The sequence below is a fragment of the Xyrauchen texanus genome, chromosome 10 (assembly GCF_025860055.1).
Source record: "Xyrauchen texanus isolate HMW12.3.18 chromosome 10, RBS_HiC_50CHRs, whole genome shotgun sequence".
Taxonomy (NCBI): domain Eukaryota; kingdom Metazoa; phylum Chordata; class Actinopteri; order Cypriniformes; family Catostomidae; genus Xyrauchen; species Xyrauchen texanus.
The window spans coordinates 15,066,690-15,073,437 of record NC_068285.1 but is presented as its reverse complement, the minus strand read 5'-3'; positions in this window follow the sequence as shown (position 1 = coordinate 15,073,437).

The window sequence follows — 6,748 nt, the reverse complement described above, 5'->3', positions numbered from 1 at the left end:
TCTCAAGTGCTTAAAATCTTGCACTTCAGTTAATGGCAAAATAATAAAATAACTTTATTTTGAGAAATGAACATTATACTTCATGTGAGTTGTGATGGGGTGCACTGATGCACAAACTTTTATTTTAGATAATACAGAGGTTAGGGCATCATGTCATGTAATATCTGATTTTAATGACTCAGTATTACTATAAAGACATACGTAAGCTATTCTAGCTTTCAAATCTCCCTCTAATATTCAACAACTTGGCTAAAGAATTGAGGTGGAAGAAGAATTGAAGCTAGCTATTATTTTTAGCAAAGTCGGTGGTCATTTCAGTCTGATCTGAACAGTTTGTGGTCACATTTCACTTCAGATTATTTTGTTGATCTGTCACATTGTAATGCAGACTTTGCAAATAGACTGTTAAAGGATGAAGCTGTGTTAACTCTAGGACCTGGCAGCAATTCCACAATCCATAAGAAAACACTGTTACTCATATCACAAGCAAAGTGGTTAGCCAATCTTGTCTTAAAAGTGCAGTAGCAAAAACAGCCAGTTTAATTGTAAGGTTCAGAGAGAGAATGACAATTGTCAGGAAAATTAAATCAAGAAATCTCAACTATCATTACTGTATAAGTGGACCACAGGGGAAAATTTATAAAATATATCTGTATGATATGACCCCTTAGTTTCCACAGAAATGCCTTACAATTTCCACCATGTTTTTAAAAACAAATAAAGAAGCAAAAATTACTTTAAGGGGAAACCAGATGGGATTTGCACACTCAATATAAAAAGTGCTGATAGAGTCAATCTAATTTATAATGGAAATGCCGTAGTAATCCTTAACCATTTTAAATCTTCATTAAAGAGGTTGAACAGTTGTTGTTTTAATATCTGGACTAGCCAAGTATTCTTAAAACCTTTATTTTAATAGATTCATAAAATAAAATGAAAAAAGGAATTTGAACTAAATTGAGTAGAAATGTAAAATTAATAATTTTCAATTTAAAGTGTGTATTTGTCTCTTTTTCAGACCAGTCACCATTACTAACCTTTTCTAAACATACATTAAACATTCATTATTCCTGATGTGTACAAATATAAATAGTAACAACACAAAGTACTTACATTCATTCAGTTCTTTAGCAGTTTGAGTCTGAGAGCTTGTATGATTTTGAGCTTGATTATCATTTTTATAGAGTTAGTAGAATGGCCTTGAGGGAGTGTCTTGACTTTTTTGTTATTCCCATCCTTCTTCAATAATTGATTAAGGTTTAATGTAATGAATTTCCCTGTCCACGTCATTGTTAGACATGTTTCAGGGCTGTTTCTTGTATTCATGCACCCCTGGAGGTGGGCCTGCCCCTCTCCCTGGCCCAAAGAGTATACCATATACTAGCTGCGTCAATCTTAAAAAAGAATAGCTTCTAATAAACTTACAGATCATGAAAGAGTACAAAATCCGTTATTTAATCTGATTATAGCTATTCAGAAAAAACAAAAAAAACAAGATGAAGCCCTCCTTTTGAATATGTTTGGATCATAGACCCCCCACCCCTCAAAAAACAAAATTTGTTGACAGTTACATGCTTGCATTAATGTACAGTTGTACATTTAACAGTATTCTAATATCCACTGAACACTGAATAATTGTTGTAAAGTTGGTGGACTACAAACAGTGCAAAGGATTGTTTGAGAATAACTTCATATAAGTTTAAAAGTTTTTTCTTAGTAAAACCAGGTCATCAGTAAATGCAATAACATAAAAACATTGAATGTGGAAAGGGTGTGTGTATTTATCCTACACTAACAAACCCTTTGTGCACATTTTAACTGAGATCATATGGAAAGTACTGAACAATAGATCTGTGCGTCTGCTTTCATCATATGGGAAAAAAGAGCAGCTTGGCATTCCAGTAAACATAAACCTTTTGTATTCTACAGATGAAAAAATGTTTGCAATGACCTGAAGGAGAGTGAATGGTGACATCATTTTCATTTTTGTTTGAACTATTCTATCAACTATAATTAGTGAATTTATTTCTTATCTCTTTTAACCAATAGTAATTTGTGTTAATGCTTTGAAATGTGAAAAGGTTTGTTCCTTTTCACATACAGTTGAAGTCAGAAGTTTACATACACTTTGGTTGAAGTCATTAAACTCTAAACACAGATTTAATATTAGCAAACTATAGTTTTGGCAAGTAATTTAGTAGCAAAATTGTCATCAACATGATACGAGTAATTTTTCCAACAATAGTTTCCAGACAGATTGTTTCACTTTTAATTGACTATATCACAGTTCCAGTGGGTCAGAAGTTTACATTCACTAAGTTAACTGTGCCTTTAAGCAGCTTGGAAAATTCCAGAAAAATGTCAAGCCTTTAGACAATTAGCTTCTGATCGGAGGTGTACTGAACTAAAGGTGTACCTTCAAAATCAGGCAAGACTTAAGAAAAAAGTTCTGGTTCATCCTACCACATCCCACATTCATCTGTACAAGCAATAGTACGCAAGTATATACACCATGGGACCATGCAGCCATCACACCGCTCAGGAAGGAGACGCATTCTGTCTCCTAGAGATTAACCTAGTTTGGTGCGAAAAGTGCAAATCAATCCCAAAACAACAGCAAAGGACCTTGTGAAGATGCTGGAGGAAACAGGTAGACAAGTATCAATATCCACAGTAAAACAAAATACTGTGGATATATTGAAGCAACATCACAAGATTAAAGCTTGGCTACAAATGGGTCTTCCAAATGGAAAATGACCCCAATCATACCTCCAAAGTTGTGGTAAAATGGCTTAAGGACAACACAGTCAAGGTATTGGAGTGTCCATCACAAAGCCCTGACCTCAATCTGATAGAATATTTGATGGCAGAACTGAAAAAGCGTTTGCGAGCAAGGAGGCCTACAAACTGGACTCAGTTACACCAGTCCTGTCTGGAGGAATGGGCCAAAAAATCCAGCAACATATTGTGAGAAGCTTGTTAAGGCTACTCAAAACATTTGACCCAAGTTAAACAATATAAAGGCAGTGCTACCAAATACTTACAAAGTGTATGTAAACTTCTGACCCACTGGGAATGTGATGAAAGAAATAAAAGCTGAAATAAATAATTATCTCTACTAGTATTCTGACATTTCACATTCTTTAAATAAAGTATTGATCCTAACTGACCTAAGACAGGGAATGTTTTCTACGATTAAATGTCAGGAATTGTGAAAAACTGAGTAGAAATATATTTGGCTAAGGTGTATGTAAATTTCTAACTTCAACTGTACATCTAATTATAGTGATATGTATTATTGGTTTTAGATGTGAGCTCCCTTGTGATTTTCAGAATTGATTAGCCATATAAGTAGAGCAGGGTTTTATTGGTTGTCAGTTTCTTCACTATTGTAAGTCATTTTCTACTCTGTAATAAAGCGAACTGTGAGTCAGAGAATGGTTAATATTCTTTCCTTTCAAATTGAAAATTGTTCTGTTACCCAACCCTTCTCCATTGTAAAAGGAACCATCATAGATGTATGTAGCTTTAGAGTAATAGAGTGTAATAGAGTAATTTGTGTTTTAGCTCTTGTATTTGTCTGACCCTGACCCAACTTTTTTTAAATGTGTACCTTGTTTGTGAATACAATTTTGAGGAGATGCTTCTATTTGCTCTTTCTTTAGTTTAAAATATTTCAAATATTTATTGTGATATTATGTCTGATCCACAATTAAGGATTGAACATACCATTTATATGACGCACACATACCAATAATGGGTGTGTGTGTGCCACAACGCATTCGTTGCATACCCCATTTTGCACTTTCGAGTACACTGTAAATTCGAATATGTTAAGATTACTCAAAGTTTGGAAACGGATTGCCTTATTTTGCAAAGCAAATTCCTGAGCAAGTTAATAAAATATCTAGTTTAATATACACAAGAATGTGTACTATCTTACTTAAGACTTAGTAAATAGTAATATTACATTTAAAGTTGTGGTGACTAGAAAAACAGTGCAATCAGTTTCCCACCTTTCTTCAAATAAAACAAACATCTTCAGTAAAACTAACACAGAAGGCACTTAACACAAGTTTGAAATTCAGTTTATTTTTCTATAAATAAAAGCTAGACAGCTGTGGAGTTTGGGCAGTCATGTCTTCAGGGACAACACCAATCTGAAGTCTGCATCTACATCCAAATCCTATAAGAGTAAAATTAGGGAAAATTAGGATAATTATTTCCACAAGTCATATGGACTACTTTTATGGTGCTTTTTTTTGGAGCTTGACAGCTCCAGGTCAGCATCTAGTTTATTGTTCTGGAAAAGAGCAGAGAGAACATTTTGCTAAACATCTCTTATTGTGTTCCATGAAAGAAATACACACTTATGTTGTTCCCAATCCATATGACTATTTTGTATGTGGAACACAAACTGTTTTTTTTTTATTTTTGAAGAATATCCTGCATTGTTAGACCACACTGTGCTTTTTTACAGTAACATACCGTCAACACTGTTGCCAGCTGGTTAATGTGAAAATCTGATTACAGTAAGATACTGCAATTGCTGTGTACACTAATTTAAAGATTTGTGTAAATGGTAGCTGAGGTACTGTATATTACTGTCAAAATGTAAGTTGTACATTAACTAGCTGTAATTGTCATGCATTGTTTTTTATCATCAAGTATATATAATTAATACTATATCATTTTCCCCCCATTTCTATTTGGGCATGGCAAGATTAGGGGAACTGGAGCATAACAATGTGTGACAGATTGAAGTTGTCATTGTCAGTAAGTGCAGGGCCACCAGGATCAAGTGAACACTGAAAGAAAATAAACTTAATTAATGTTGATAATAGTCCTGAATGAAGTCATCATACCCAATACTTCCCTAAATCAACTTTAACTGTGTGGCCAGTCACATGATGTGTTCATTTGCTTTAAATAGCAAGACGGAACAACGGGATATTCAACACGCAGGTCTCAAGATGCACTTTTAAAAGTTGAACTTTCAACATGACACACCGTCTTAACACAGCGCACACACGGAGCGAGAAAAAGCATCAAGACACGAACACCGAAGACGGACGCAATAGACCTAAGCTTAAAACTAATGTAAACCAAATGCAAGAACGCATCACTATTGACCACACAATAAAGGAGATTTTGGGACGAGGTGAACAAGGCCATATTAAAATTTTAAATCGCATCATTTCAATAACATCCACATTTTTTTTTATTTCTCTACAAACATTTAGCGGCTGTTTTTACAAACAGGAGGCTGTTTCCTTTATCAGAAACATGGTGGATGTTGATGGGGTAAGCCACATTTGCTCTGCTCTCTCATGAATTTGCCATTTTATTAACAATTAGTCACTGTTAAAATGGTGTTTATATCACCCAAAATGCTGTGTGAGTGCATAATGATGATGTACGAGTGTTTTAGCGAACTTTTGGTACAAATAGTATTTTTAATCGTGCTATATATAGCGCCTCTCGTGCATGTTTTCATGCAGGGGTGAGAAAAACAATGTTGATTGTGTACTCATTTTGCGTCATCCTACTTTTGTTAAAGAGAATAAAGCCAGACTTCAACCAATTCATCTGCGGCTCTGTGAAGTACAGTGGTTGCCAATTGATGTCTGCTACAGTGGGAGGCAGAGAGAGAGGGAAAAGAGAAAAGATTAGCATTCATTATCATTACCATCTAACTAACAATACCAAATGTTACAATTTAGAATACAATATAGATGGAAATGTCATGGTTTAACTTACCTTTCAGTTGTCTCCTCCATTATGGACTGAGCGCAACACCAGGCACTGATGGAAGAGGCGCCGACACGTACAGGCTCCGATATGAGACAAAGTCTGCCTATGTGTGCATGTTAATGCAAATAATTACTTGGGTTTATGAATAAATGTTCCAGTGTGCATGCCCTGACACAACATCTTAGACATTGGAGTAATATGGCTTAAATTCTGTTAGTTCTGTCAGCAATGTTCAAATAGCTTAACAGCTGAAAATGTACAGTAAACAACATTTGTTGAAATCAAGTTACTATGATTTATATTGTACACAACATACTAACAGACCTGGACAAAATGTACTTCCAGTTAAGCGAGTGAGATTAATTCAGTAACCTCTGGACTGATGGATGGATTTGATTCACTGAAAAGATCCAGAAATCACTGTGGTGATCTGTTCAGTGGTGGTGACCCTAAATAGCATTGCAGGAAACACTGTATATTAGTTCAGTGTTCTATCTGAGTCAGCAAATGAATGCACATCCAAGAACTGTTAATGGAAGGGAAATTCTTTAGTTCTGGCCAACCTAGTTTCAGGAGTTGTAATACACAAGAAAATTAATCCATCCATTCTCTATGGCCGCTTATCCTATGCGGGGTCACAGGTAGTGCTGGAGCCTGTCCCAGGCCAAAGGCATGGAAACACCCTGGACTGATCACGGACTCAAGAGAGAAAAAAAGTTCAGAACTCCAAATGTCATTCTTTAATATAATTAAAACTTTAATATTAAATCTCATGCAATTAAATCTTGTAAAATTGAAATGCACAAATCTTACTAAGCTAATATATTTTTGGAGTGTACCATGGAATAAAGAACATCGGGGTTTGGAAAGAGGTGAGGGACCCGTATCATCTTCAGGTTATTGACATGTATCAGTCATTTGTATTGTATAAATATGGAATAAGTCCCCAATTTTGTTGCAAACTACACTCAATTGGAACTGTGACAAAAAAAAA